The 14180-nt window shown below is 41.5% G+C and overlaps 1 protein-coding gene across 1 annotated transcript in view; it reads left to right on the top strand.

Moving 5' to 3' along the window:
- The window catches only part of LOC122809660 (cytochrome P450 2U1-like), a 322309-nt gene that overhangs the window by 62530 nt on the left and 245599 nt on the right, over positions 1-14180 (top strand). The gene's annotated exons all lie outside the window — the stretch shown is intronic.

The following is a 14180-nucleotide window of genomic DNA, read 5'->3' as shown; positions in this document are numbered from 1 at the left end:
GACCATGCTTGATATGACTGGGAAAAAAATTACCACTCTGACATACATACCTTATATAGTGAATTAAAAAATATAAATAACTAGAGCTGAGTACTGCCGAGCACTTCAAACAAATTGCATGAGTCATCCAAAAATACCTGGAAAGGTCTAAAAATAGCTTATTTCAGTATTCTTCCTAAAACAGGTGATGGACATAATCCCTCCCAACCAACTTCTCACTAAACTTAAGAACTACATTGGTAATCCCTTTAGTTGGATGACCCCATTATTTACTAAGTTCACTACCATAATTTGTTCCCTTCCAGTATGTAAATCATTCCAATATCTTCAATTTCACTTCAAAGTCACCACAAAGTCTGAAGTTCAGCATATCTGGAAAACAAATTATGCATATAACCAGTCTTTCCATGATATCCTTAGATTAGGAAGTAAAACACTAGCTAAATTAATACAGACTTATTTCAGTCTTATCCTCACAGCCAGAATTATACTTAATAACTTTAAACATACACTGGTTCTAAATAAATCCTTTCCTGCATCTGCAACAATTTCAGATCTATATCTAATTTATGCCCACTCACCAAAATATTTGGAAATGTGTATCCAAGCAAATACTTGACCATATTATAAAATATGATGTATTCACGGACAGTCATTATGGCTTTCTACCGTAATACAGTGGAGCCATTTCCTCACATACTGATCACATACACTCTAATGACGAACACAATATTTTCAGTACTGTCTTTCTAGACACAAGATAATCATTCAGTATTATAGATCATTATCTGGTACAGGACAAACTTCCTGACTCAGGATTCCCATTTGACATACTTCAACGTTTTGATATTTATCTAACTGTAACTTCACCATTCTCAGTTTTTACAGCTCTTCTATCACAGGAACATCCAACAAAGGTCTAGTATAACTTCTGTTCTTGGTCTTCTCTTTTTTTTTTCTTACGTGACCTCACCTGAGATCTCTCCAGTATTAACTGCATAATCTGTTCAATTTATGTGGCTCTAATCAGTGCTAAGAACAATCTTCTTTACTTCACTCATGGCCTACTAAATTACATCCTGGCCATCTGGAACTGGCTTCATAGCAATAAACTCATAGACAATACTTTACAAACCTCTGTAACATATTTTATAACCCCAAAAAAGTTATGCTGTGAACCATCAGGTATTCCTCTTCCTTGTTTTGATTAACAGGAGTAGCTTGGCCTCCTATCTGACTAGCACCTCTCATTTCACAATGACACAGAGACACAAATACATAAAGTACACGCACAACTCAAAATATTTTACAAAATTTCCAACTTACTAACTCCAGGAAACTAAGGAAATATATAAGACAGACTGTTATGCAACATGTTATACTGAATTAATAGTATACCTAGCTACCTGCAGGATTGTATGTGCAGGATTTTATATAGGTAAGTGCTCTAGGCGTTTGAAAGACTGTATAACTGAATACAAATCAGAAGTTAGAAGGATGGTGATGACCAATGCATTAGCCAAGCACGTTAAGGAAAAGGGATCAACACATAAATTTAAGTTTAAAGTATTGCAAGTATTATATGTAAACATGAGAGGTGGGGATATTGTTAATAAGTTAGATATAGCTGAATATAGATGGATAACTATGTTAGAAGCAGACAAATATCCAGGTCTGAATAATATGGTCAGCTTAAAACCCATATTAGTAACTAAACAAAAGGAATATAAATTAATGTCTTACACAAACATGAAGAATGTCAGTAGAAAATGCAATAAAATGTTGATGAAATGCCTTTAAAGTTTTATTAATGTTAATTAATTGATATGGATTAACTTTTTATTGGTTGGTTGTGTCATGTGTTCTTAGAAAAATGCTTATTTATACTGTGAATAAGATACTTTCAATATACTGATGAAGGGTGCTACCCGAAAGCTTTATTCTGTTATTGTCGAATAAAATAGAGTGCTGCTTTACTGTTTTCTACCTTTTATCTTTTCTAAGTCAAACGGTCCATTTATGCTGTGCTCATGATGTTATAGGAAGGCTGAAACATGCATGCCCACAGCTAGTGGGATTTGGCTTTATTGGCCTGAATTTATCCATAAAGACTTAAAAAGAAAAAGTAAAAAAAGTCATTGGTATTCTGAAGTCATGTAGTTGAAACACATGATGTCCTTAAGGGGTCATTTGCATATATCCTATGGGCCTCTGTTACAGAAGGTTTTAGGTATCACACAGTGAAAACTCTACCTTGGAGTTTAAAGACCCTGTGCTTCTAAACTATAGCCAAACAGTCCACTTATGCTGTGCTGATGATGTCATAAGAAGGCCAAAACATGCATGTCCACAGCTAGTGGGGTTTGGCTTTACTGACCTGACTGTATCCATAAAGTCTTAAAAAGAAAAAGTAAAAGGTCATGGACATTCAGAAGCCATATAGTTTAAATACTCAATGTCAAGGAGTCATTTGCATATATCCCATGGACCTCTAGTACAGGAGGTTTAAGGTATCACACAGTGAAAACTCTAGCTTGGCTAGGTTTTTCTTGTAGTTTATATATGTGTGGCACGATGGCACAGTAGATAAAGTTGTCACCTCACAGCAAGAGGTTCCCAGTTCAATAGGTGAACTGGACACTCCATATTGGCCACGGATGTGAGTGTACATGGAAGTGTGTGGTATGGAAGAACTAGTGTGGCATGGATAGCTACTCAGAGGTGTAAACTTTGGCTCTAGATGAATGATTGTCACTATTGAAATGATACCCCAAGCCCATATGCAAAAATGTGAAAAAGGGGTTGTGGATGTATAAAATGGATGTTTTTTTAAGGAAGTTAACAGCAGTGATGGTGAGAACTGCTGAAAGCAGAGAAGGGATCAGAAATAGACAAGAGGGAAGGGGCTAAAAGATTTATGGAGACCAAGAACAATTTTTAAATCATTTTAGACAATCTAGATAATAAATGTTGAGAAGAAGCGCTTAGCTTTCACAAACAGCAAAATCTGTATCTGCTGTCAAAGGCAGGAAATGAGACCTGGAGGTAATTCCCCACACTAGGGCATGATAGGAAAAAAATTCTTAAAGGGGCTCAAGGCTGGAGCTCTAATTTTGTTGGGTTGGGCCCAACAAGTGGCTCGAGAACTCATAAGTAGGATCAGATGGATTGAATGAATAAGATCTTATTTAAACGTAGAGCTTTTTTTTTTGTTTGTTTTTTTTTTCTTAGTTTCCAGCATAACATACTACAAAGTTTAGGCAAATACTTATTTTACCTCAGTATATAGACTTGGCTGTCACAGAAAAGACATAAGACTGCAACAAGAAGGCTCAAGTATCACAAAAGGACAGGAGTATAGTACATTACTTTACAGCACAGCACAATATACACATTGCCAGAATATTATTTCAGCAGAACATTTTAGCAAAAAGGTTCAAATGCAACAATAAAACCAGAATATTGCAATCAGAAAGCTTGGATGGACAATAAGGCAATGTAGTATATTAAACAATTTCAGGTAGGTATGCAGAATATGTTAGGCTCATGTGGTAAGGCAACACAAATACTATTATATTGGTATAATCTGCAGCCAGTGAGTGCAACCCAGTACAACCTTATATAAGGTTTATTACTTTGGAGGCTGAATTGATCAGGGTTACTATTTAGGGCACCTTTGCATGGCTGTCTGCCCAGTGCAGTACTTCCCATCTCTTGCAGGTTTGGTGGCAAGCTCACATCCAAAAACAGCACTTTGTGGTTTGTAGCAGTTCAGCAAAATGGAGTGCAAGTCAATTTTAAAAAAGAAATGAGTGCACGGCCACACTGGAACTGCAAAACATGCACTGCTAACAGCCATTAGCAACTAGATGCCAAGGACAAAATGCAGTTTTCTTTAATCTCATAAGGGAATACCAGCTGCAAGAGTTTTAAATAAAAGTACCAACTACTTTAACACTAGTTCAAACTGTGGCCATAAAATGAACTAAAAGCACTTGACCACTTCTGTGAGTCTGATAGCAATGGCAAATCGAGCTGAACATGTAAAAACATTGTATGGCTTGGAGTGGTTTCGCAAAAGGGAGGGCTAGTCAGCATGACATTGGGTAATTAAAAAAAAAAGTACAAGTGCAATAATGAATAAAACACACACACACACACACACACACACACACACGCACACACACGCACACCCACACACACACACACACGCGCTGCTAACAGCGAGGAGCAACTAGAAGCCTAGAGCAAAGAGCAGATGTTATGTTGTCCAATCCCAGCTTCATTCTATGCTGGTTGGGTTTGGAACTGAGTATCGGTTCCAACTTGGCCTAATTCAAAGCTCGAGAGCTTCCACTGGCTCGAGGCTATGTCCTTTCTCATGATACTCAGGAAAGATTTCCCAAATCTCATTTGCCGCTCAGGCAAATCAGGTGACTTCTAAACTGGCTCTTGGCTAAGTGTCTTTTCATCTTTACCTTTTTCTATAGTTTTTTTTATATTTGGATAGTTATTTCTATAGTATTTTAATAGTTTTATTATGAAAAAGGTTACTAGTTTAATTCTTGACTATTTCCCCTGGGGGGGTTTTTTGGTGTTGTTGGCCGTCGTTACTTTTCCTCTTTAGGCCTGTTGTGTTTTCTTGTCATTGCAGTCCCTCTCCCTTTGTTATAAGCTCATTTTTACTTAGAGAGCTTTTTATCCCCTTATAGGTAGCTGGCTTAAGTTAGAGGGCTCTTCGCAGCCCATTTAAATTAGAGGGCCGCTCCCCTACCCTTTTGTTTTCTTCCCGTTGTTGTTTGTGAGAAGAGTCCATTTGAGTTACAGAGCTTCTCCTCTGTTTAATGTAATAGCTGTTTGTTAGGCTTTAAAGCTTTTTTCTTTAAAAAAAAAAAAACTTGGATTGTTCTCATAAACTAGTTATCTTGTGTGTATAGTCTATACTGTTAAGTTTCCATTGTTAATAGTGTAGCATTACATTGCTCTGAATTAATTGTATAGGGTTCTGATTTTGAAATTGTGAGAGTTATCCCTATAGGGTTACATATCAGCATAGTTTTTTTTTTTTTTTTTTTTTTTTGGTATAAGTCCTGATCAGATATGTTCAAAGACCCCAAAGAACCGAAACCATCTGGTTTCAAGAAATGTGATAAATGTAACCAGAAGATGTCCCTTACAGATGGGCACACCAGTTATATTTATTGCCTGGGTGCCATTCATTTGCAAGAATCTTGTGCTTTGTCATGCTTTCCACAACAGAGTGCTCTTAGAATGCAAAAGCAAGTTAATAGTGAGAGGGCTGCTTAAGACCCCTTTCTCGGAGGTTTTGGAAAGGTCTCAGAGCTCTAAATCTTCTGAAAAATCCCCTTCTTCTAAATCAGAGAAGTCGGGTAAAAGGACTGCTTCTTTCTCTCTAGCTTCGGAACAGCATAAAAAACTTGTGGCAAAAGAATCTGGCTCAGAACCAAGGGCTCTTGGTTCTGAAAAGTCCCCCTCTTTGGTTCCGACTGTAACTATGGAGCCGACAGTTTCTTTTTAGGAGCCAGTCCCCAGTATTGGAACTGGTAACTCCAACATTAATATCTCTGCTCCTACAAAGAGTGAGATCACCATCTTTATCCTCTCGGTCCTCCAGGAGTTTCTCAGATGGTGATGTGGAGCGAGTAGTTAAGAGTCTCCTTTGAACACTGGCGCTGGCAAAACTTCTGTCGACTCTGACCCAAGGGGAATCAGAGCCAACAAGGACTTCTCCCCTTCTTTGGTTCTTCCTCTGACCCAACCTGGCGTTTCAGAGCCAGAGCACTTGAGCCCAATCATAGTGGAAACTTTAGAACCAAGACCTCCAACAGGATTGTCAGTTCTGACACCTGCTCTGACTACCTCAGTTCCATCAGAGTCTGAGGAGTCTAGGAACTGACATTCTCCCATCAGATCCAGGGAGGGGAGTCGGATCAGACAGTTGTCGGATCCAATTCTACTTCTCGGGACCTCTGCGCAGTTGAGCTCAGCTCCTACATCAGCTTCACAGCCAAAAGTTCTGCTTCAGCATCGGCCTTCTGGCTCTTCAGAGCTGAAGGCCATCTCAGAGCTGAGCAAGGGGGCTTTTGAGCTGATGGAGAGAGTGCTGTCACCTCAGACTGCTCCACTCTCTGGTTCAGGTACTGTTCCCCCAAAAGTGCCAGCTTCGGTCTCAGCCCCATTGCTCCCCCCCCAAGAGCAGAGACCCTAAGCCCCAGAAAGCCCCTGCAGGTGAAATTATCTCCTCCAAAACCTCCCCAGCGTACCCCTCTGAGGAGGTCCCTGAGAAGACATTGTGCATGAGGAAGCATGTAGACTCCCCAAATGAGTCTGTCACTTCAGACACTGACCTGGATGAATCAGAAGGGTCCCCAAGGTCTCCCTCTGAAGATGTCTCCTTTGCAGACATCCTGGAGATTCTTAAACAGAGGGGTGGCTGGAAGTCCACCAATCCTTCTGAGGATGAGTCGGTATACCTGGAAGCTTTTGGGTCTCACCCTACCACCTCTTGGGTGTCTCCACCTTTTGATCAATTGATTACTGTTATTGCTCGAAAGGCATGGGACTCTCCAGATACAGGAGAGCCTGTACTGAGGAGGCCTAATAAATTAATTACAGCACCCACAGAAAAAGAAATTCTAACCAAAGGCATCCCAGTAGATGCTATGGTGGTAGCAATGGCCACAGAGAAGGAATTGTCAGAAACTTTGTCTGTTCATCCACCAAATAAAAATCGATGGACAGATATGGAAAGTGTGCTGTTTCTTCAGTGGCATTTATGCTTCGATCACTGAATTACCTAACCCATTTTATGAGACTACAAAGGGATCTCCTGAAAGAGCTATGAGATACCCTTCAAGGTACTGTAGCTGCTGGGGTTTCAGATAAAGTTTCCTCTCAGCTCTCTACCCTAAACTCTGTGGTAAACTCCTCCATGTGACTGATTCCATATGCAACCAATGGAGCGATCAGAGCAACAGGTACAGGAATTTCCTTAAGGAGACATTCCTGGATGTGCATATGTAACTTTGCTGAACCCTTCAAGTCTTCCTTCACTAATGCCCCTTTTGGTGGCTCGTCATTGTTCAGGCCCAAAGTTAAAGAGACCTTAACCAGGTGTGAACAGGAGGGAAAGACTCTGTCTGCTGTAGGAGTCCAGTTTTCCATCCCCACTAGACCTTATCCCAAAGGTCAGAGAGGGGGAAAAATGTGGTTTCGCAAGTCCCAAAGAGTATTTCCCGATGCACATGGTGATTCTTTCCCCAGAGGCAGATGGGGAAGTAACAATGGAAGACACCAACCTCACAGCAGAGGGGGTCTGCAGAGCCAGGGTGACAGGCATTCTTTCCTTGGGAAGCCCTTTCAGCGCTCCTGAAAGGAGGCCCACCTGTCCATCTATGGAGGCAGTCAGGGGTCACTTATCGTTGTACCCAAATGCCTGGCTACAAATCACACAAGACAAATGGGTACAAACGATCATATCCAGAGGTTATTACATACCCTTTTCCACTCACCCGTTGGAAAACAATCTGTCCCAGATATTCCACCCAGTCAGAGGGACTATGCAACATTAGAGGTACAGAAGTTGCTAGAAAAAAAGAGTCATACAAAATGTTCCTGCAGACCAGATTGGATCCGGAACTTGCTCAAGGTTCTTTTTAGTTCCAAAATGACAGGGGACTGGAGGCCCATTTTGGATCTCAGCAGACTAAACCAGTCCGTCAAGAAATCAAAGTTCAGGATGGCGACACTGCAGTCAATATTTCACTTTCTGGGAAAGATGATTGGATGTGCTCAATAGATCTCCAGGATGTGTACTATCACATAAAAATAGACAGGCAATCCAGGAGATACTTATGCTTTCGGCTGGAAACCAGTCATTACCAGTTTCAAGCCCTGCCTTTTGGTCTCACTACAGCCCCCAGACTGTTCACCAAATGCATGGCAGTAGTTACGGCTCACTTGAGGCATCTAGGATTCCAGGTGTTTCCATACCTAAACGACTGGCTCCTAACTGCCACCACCAAGCATCAACTAGAACAAGCAAGGGATGAAACCATTCATCTCTGTTCCAAGCTAGTTATTAAAGTAAATGTAAAAAAATCTGTCTTGTTGCCTTCACAGTGCCTTATATTCTTAGGTGCAGAATTAGACTCAAGGAAAATGTTAGCCAAACTTACCCCTGAAAGGATTCAGTCCCTGCACCATCAAATCAAGAGCTTGTTATTTATTTATGTATTTATTTATTTACATTTGTTGACCAGGAATGTCCAACTGGATGCAGGTCCATTTTCAGTGGAGGCCCGGAGAGAAAAGCTCCACAAATGAAAATAGTACAGACATAGTTACAGATGAAGAATCCTAGCAATTAAAATATTACAAACATAGTTACAGATGAAGAACATAGTACATTCAGTAGATAACTAGCATCTGTTCTATCCACGAAGTCATAGCAGATATTAACAATTGTTACAATAAGAAGTTACTGCCATATAATAAGTAGATAGGCATGGAAGTATCAGATCTTGCTGTAATCAAAGGTAGTTTGTGGGGTGGAAGAGAGGTAGAGGGTAGATGGAGTGGGAGAAGTTAGAGGGGAGAGTTACAAGGGCATAGCCAGCATATTTTTAGGTGCACTTTAAGTAAAGCTTTGAAGTGGGTGCATGATGGTAGAGAGGTTATTGTGGAGGGGGGGGGGTGTTCCATAATTTGGCTATAGAGCTGGAGAATAGTGCTTCTCCAGCAGTGTTATTGGCTCTAGTAACCTGTAATTGATTTTTGTTGCTGGATCTTAGTGGTCTGGTGGTGAGATAGGGTTGGAGTAGATACTGGAGGGATGGGACCTTTAGAGGATGGTTAACCAGTTTGTGGGTGAGTGCAAGTTGATACCATTGAAGGAGGTGAGGGAGTTCTAGCCAGCCTAGTTCAGTAAGTGAGAGACAGTGGTGACTGTGGTAGGATGCCCCGGTGGCAAATTTGGCAATTTTGTTGTAGCAGGTCTCGAGTTTATTTAGATTGCATTGCCTTAGGTTGGTATATATTGGAGAGGCATAAAGTAGGGTGGAGATAAGGTGCAAATTTGCAACTGAAATCCTAGCTGCTTTGGTGAGGAGTTGCTTATTTCTGTATAAGGCTCCTAGTTTTTGGTGGACTTTGTTTATGGTCATGGATATGTGAATGTCAAATTTGAGATTGTTGTCTATTTCGACCATAAGCTAATTACCCTAGATATCCACATCCTGCCTCCACCCCCCCCCCCCATTAAGGAAACCATGGTAAAAAATTTCTCCAAAGCCAACTTCATGCTTCTTAAGACAGAAGTGGTGAACTTCATGACACCAATGCAGATGGATAATACAGTTACGACTACTGAATCCTACACAATTGCACTTTATAAGCACTTACATGAGTGCATGGATCGTGCTATCCCAAACAGAACCAAGACGCTATCCTACAAAAAAAGGAAGCCAATCTGGTGGTCCCCTGCCATAAACAAACTGTACAACAGAAGGAAGAAACTCTTGCAAAAGAGAGTAAAATCCCACGAGTGGAGGAGCTCCCTGGTCAGCCTCAGTAAGAAGCTGCGATCCCTGATAAAATCCTCCAAAGCTAGTTACGAAAACAAACTTGCCACTGATTCTAAAGACAACTGCAAAGCATTCTATAGCTATGTCAAGAATCTCAATGGCAACACTCAGATCTCCTCTGAGTTACAGCACAATGGCACTAAATATACAGACCCAACTGATATTGCCAACATCCTGGCAGATAGGTTCAGTGCTAACTTTGCCCCCCTCTCACCCCCTAAAGAGCCCATCTCTATACCGGAAGAATGCAGAGTTCCTGTAATCATGCTGCACAGGTAAAAACCACACTCTCCAAAGGCAAGAACACAGCATCCATGGTACCAGACAACATCCCAGTGTGCGTTCTACATGAACTACAGAACGAACTGGCACCCCACCTAAGTACCATGTACAATCATAGCCTCACCTCAGGCTTTGTGCCTGCTGAATGGCGCACAGCAACGGTTATCACACTACACAAAGGGGGAGCCACCATGGATCCCGGGAACTACCACTCCATTAGCCTGACGAGCCTGGTCTGCAAGGCCATGGAACGTATCATCATGGAACTTATAAACAAAGACATTGGTAATCTCCATACTCTGGATCCCACCCAGTTCAGGTTTGTAAAAGGCAGATCATGTCTCCTAAACCTGATAGACTTATTTGAAGCAGTCACCAAAGCCGTAGACCAGGGTAAGGTGGTTCACACAGCCTATACAGATCTTGCCAAGGCTTTCGACACCATCCCCCACTCTGAAATTATAGATAAACTCACTAAACTAGGTATAAATCCCTATGTCACAAGATGGGTTGCCAGCTGGCTCACTGACAGAACCCACACTGTGAAAGTAGCAGACTCCAAATCCGACTTCAGACCAGTGACAAGTGGAGTACCACAGGGTTCAGTCCTGGGTCCTCTCCTGTTTGGTATCTACTTCTCTGAAGTACAGGCTAACACAGAAGGTCTTTGGCTAGCGAAGTTCACAGATGACTGCAAACTAGGAGCCATAATCAAAACTCCTAACGATGTGGACATCCTACAAAAGGGCCTCACTGAGACAGATGCCCGGTGTCAAGGCCATGGCCTCAAGCTCAATGCCAAAAAGTGCATTGTCATCTTCTTTGGTAAAAACTCTGTACCCATGAACTATAACATAGGCGGTAGTATACTTAACACCGAAACTGTGATAAGAGACTTTGGGACACAGGTGGACAGTAGTCTCTTCTTTGATAATCACATTGCCACAGTAGTCACGAAATCCTTCTACGTGGCACACTTCATCACAAAAGGTTTCTCATCCAGAAAAAAAGAGATCATTGTTCCCCTCTACTCATCACTCATTAGACCCATTATAGAGTACAATGTCCCTTTTGGTATGTCCTCACAAGACATCTACAACAACTGGAAAGGCCACGGAAATACATCACAAAGAGGATTACCAGCCTCAAACAGATGCCCTACGCAGACTGTCTCAAAAAACTCCAGCTTTCCTCCGTCGCATATCGCCTACTCAGAGGTGATCTCTGCTTAACATACAAATCTATGTCAAACCCTGAGCTGTTGGACATGCTCCACTTAAAGAAATCCAAATCCCTCTGAGCTACACACTCAAGGGACCTAAACTTTGTCACCACAATAAACAGAACATGCCGGAGGGATAGATTCCTGTCCCAGAGACTTCCCATACTCTGGAATAAACTACCTATCTATATCAAACAAAGCTCTTCTTTAGCACTCTTCAAGAAAAATCTTGATGATTGGATGGGAAATAGGAAATTCACCCCTGGGATCACCTCTGTGGCTCTGCTCAACAGTGGTACAGGAAAATAATTTTCTTGGGTGGCAAAAGCCAGGGTACCTTTTTGGCTGGGCTTGTATAGGCCCCAGGGCCGATAGCCTAGTACCTACCTATGAACCAATACCCTATTTCAACTCCTAGTAATTTGGTGTGATCTCTTAGGTTAGATAGTGGTGTTGTCTTTTGCTGTGATGTTAAAGTGAGAGTTGTTTTGAGTATGTTTGGTGGTTTCGAAGATGAGGAGTTTAGATTTGTTTGGGTTGAATATTAACTAGGCATCTGATAGCCAAGTTTCAACAGAGGAAAAGGCATCCTGTGTGACCTTTTGCAGTTTTGGTAGGGACTGGGCTGAGCAGATGATGGTTGAGTCATCTGCATATTGTATGAGTGTGCCATGTTTGGTAGCAGAGGCTAGATTATTGGTGAAAATAGAGAAGAGTAGGGGTCCAAGGATGGATCCTTGGGGAACACCAATAGAGACAGGTAATTGGGGAGATATGTCAATTTTTCCATACAACAGATTTCTGGCGGTCAGACAGGTAACTTTAAAACCAGTTGGTGACTGATTGAGAAAAGGATAGGTTATTGCGTACAGAAAGGAGTTGTTTGTGTGGGACCATGTCAAATGCTTTAGATCTAGGTCTAGGAAAGATGCAGAGGAGAGATGGACATTGTTTTTATGGTGAAGGATAGTGTTAGTAAAAGACAGTAAGGCAGTGGTGGTGCTATGATTTGGTCGAAACCATGTTGAGTATTAGGAAGAAGGTTGTTAGTAAGGAGGTAGTCTAAGATTTGAGAGTGAATGCATTTCTCTAGTATTTTGGAGAGTGGAGATAGAATCACTATGGGGCGGTAGTTGGTTAGTTCTGTGGAGGGGCCGCCTTTGTGAAGGGGAATGATGTGTGATATTTTCCATAGTGTAGGGACGTAGCATTCTGACAGAGATTGGTTAATCAAGATGGATACTGGGTAGGCTAGGGCGTCAGCTGCAATTTGTAGGAATTCACTTGGGAGGTTGTCTACTGCTAAATTTGTGGTTTTAAGTTTAGTTAAGAGTTTTCTTATGTTGGATGTAGGAATGGGAGAAAATGAGAAGAGTGTGGGGAGATTACTGGGTGAAGGTGTGGGGTGTAGGAGAGGGGGGGTTGTGTTGTCTACCTAGTGATAGTACGGTTTGTGTGAAGTGTGTGTTGAATGAGGTAGAAATATTTTTTGAGGAGTGAGGAATGTTAGGTGTAGAGGTAATGATTTTATCTGGGTGGAAGATGGAGTTTATGGAGGTCCAGAATTGTTTGGGGTTGTGTTGGGAGGAGTTGAGGGCAGACTGGTAGTATTGGAGTTTGTCCTTCTTTATTAGCTTTTTGACTCTATTGCGTAGTTCTAGGAATTTCTGTCTAGCTGAGCGGGTTTTGGTTTTGCGCCAGTGTTTCCAGGCTTTATCTCAGATTTTCATTTCTGACCTAGTAGTTTTCTGTAGCCATGGGGTGGGTTTGGCTTTGGTTCTGGTAAGTCTTATGGGGGCATGGTTACTTAGGATGCTTAGGAAGGTAGTATTGAAAAATTGGACTTCGTCATCTAGGCTGAGGTAATTTAGAGGGTGCCAGTTACATTCTTTGAGGGATGAGATGAACGTGATTGGGTTAAAGTGTAGTTTTTTACGTATTTGATGGTAGATGACAGGTTTAACTTGGTATAGGTGTTTTTTAAGTAGGAATGTTGGGGAATGATCACTGAGGCTATCTGATAGGCAGCCTGCTATAGAGGACTGGGGAATCTTGCTGACTAGTATCAAATCCAGGGTAGTGTGCTTGTTGGAGTTTTAATTTATTCTGGTTGGTGACTGGACTAGTTGGGTGAAGCCATGAAGGTTTAGATGCTGGGTTGGATGGTTGCCGCAACAGGATTGCCAATCAATATTGAAGTCACCTAAAATTATGGTCTCTTGAGGAAGATGGTAGGTAGACCAGCTGAGGAGGTTTTCTCGTGGAGGGATGTTTTGGCCAGGTGGGAAGTAGCATCCTATTATGTTGATGGTTTTATTTTGATTTATTTTCAGGTTGGTATATATTATTTCTTCATTGGCAATTTGGGGAGATGATGAGTTTAGAATCTGGATGTTTAGATGCTGTTTAAACATTATAGCTATACCACCTCCTTTCTTGTTTAGTCGGTCTAGTCTTAGTATGTTGTAACCATTAGGGAGGATTTGCTCACTGGTAATGTGAGGTTTTAGCCAGGTTTCTGTCAGGATGATTATATCTGGGGAGTATAAGTCTATGGTGGCATGGAGTTCGCAGACTTTGTTGGCTATACTTCTGATATTTAGGCTTAGCCGAAGGAGGTCATTTGGTTTTCTACTGGCTGGGATTTAGGAGATGTGGTTGTTAGTCTGATTATTAGAAGTGGGGTTGGAGATGGAGGGGCCAGGGTTGTGGTGGATGTCTCCACTGAGGGCAAGTTTTGATATGCATGAGGTTATTAGTTTTATCAGTTTGTGAAAGAGTTTGCATTTTAGGGAAACTTTATGATTGGGTGCAGTCGGTAACAGATGTGGTGGCAGGGTTATTTTGTTAATTTGTAGGGATGCATTTAGTGTTAGTATTTTAGTTGATAGAATATGTGGGGGATGCATAGGGATGGTTTTTGTGTTGGTGGGAGAGAAGCAGAGTGAGGGTGAGTCATGAGTGATGGAGTGAATAGTTGTACAGTGGAAGTGGTTGAGTGGGGGTATAATGGAGTTTTGGTAAGATTTAAGATATGCAAGGAGAGGGGATGCAAAGAGTATAAGTATGGT

This window comes from Protopterus annectens, chromosome 8.part0 (genome assembly GCF_019279795.1).
Source record: "Protopterus annectens isolate FY-2018-M chromosome 8.part0, PAN1.0, whole genome shotgun sequence".
Lineage (NCBI taxonomy): Eukaryota > Metazoa > Chordata > Ceratodontiformes > Protopteridae > Protopterus > Protopterus annectens.
Note: the sequence above shows the minus strand (reverse complement) of the source record. Positions and strands in the feature narration are given on the sequence as shown.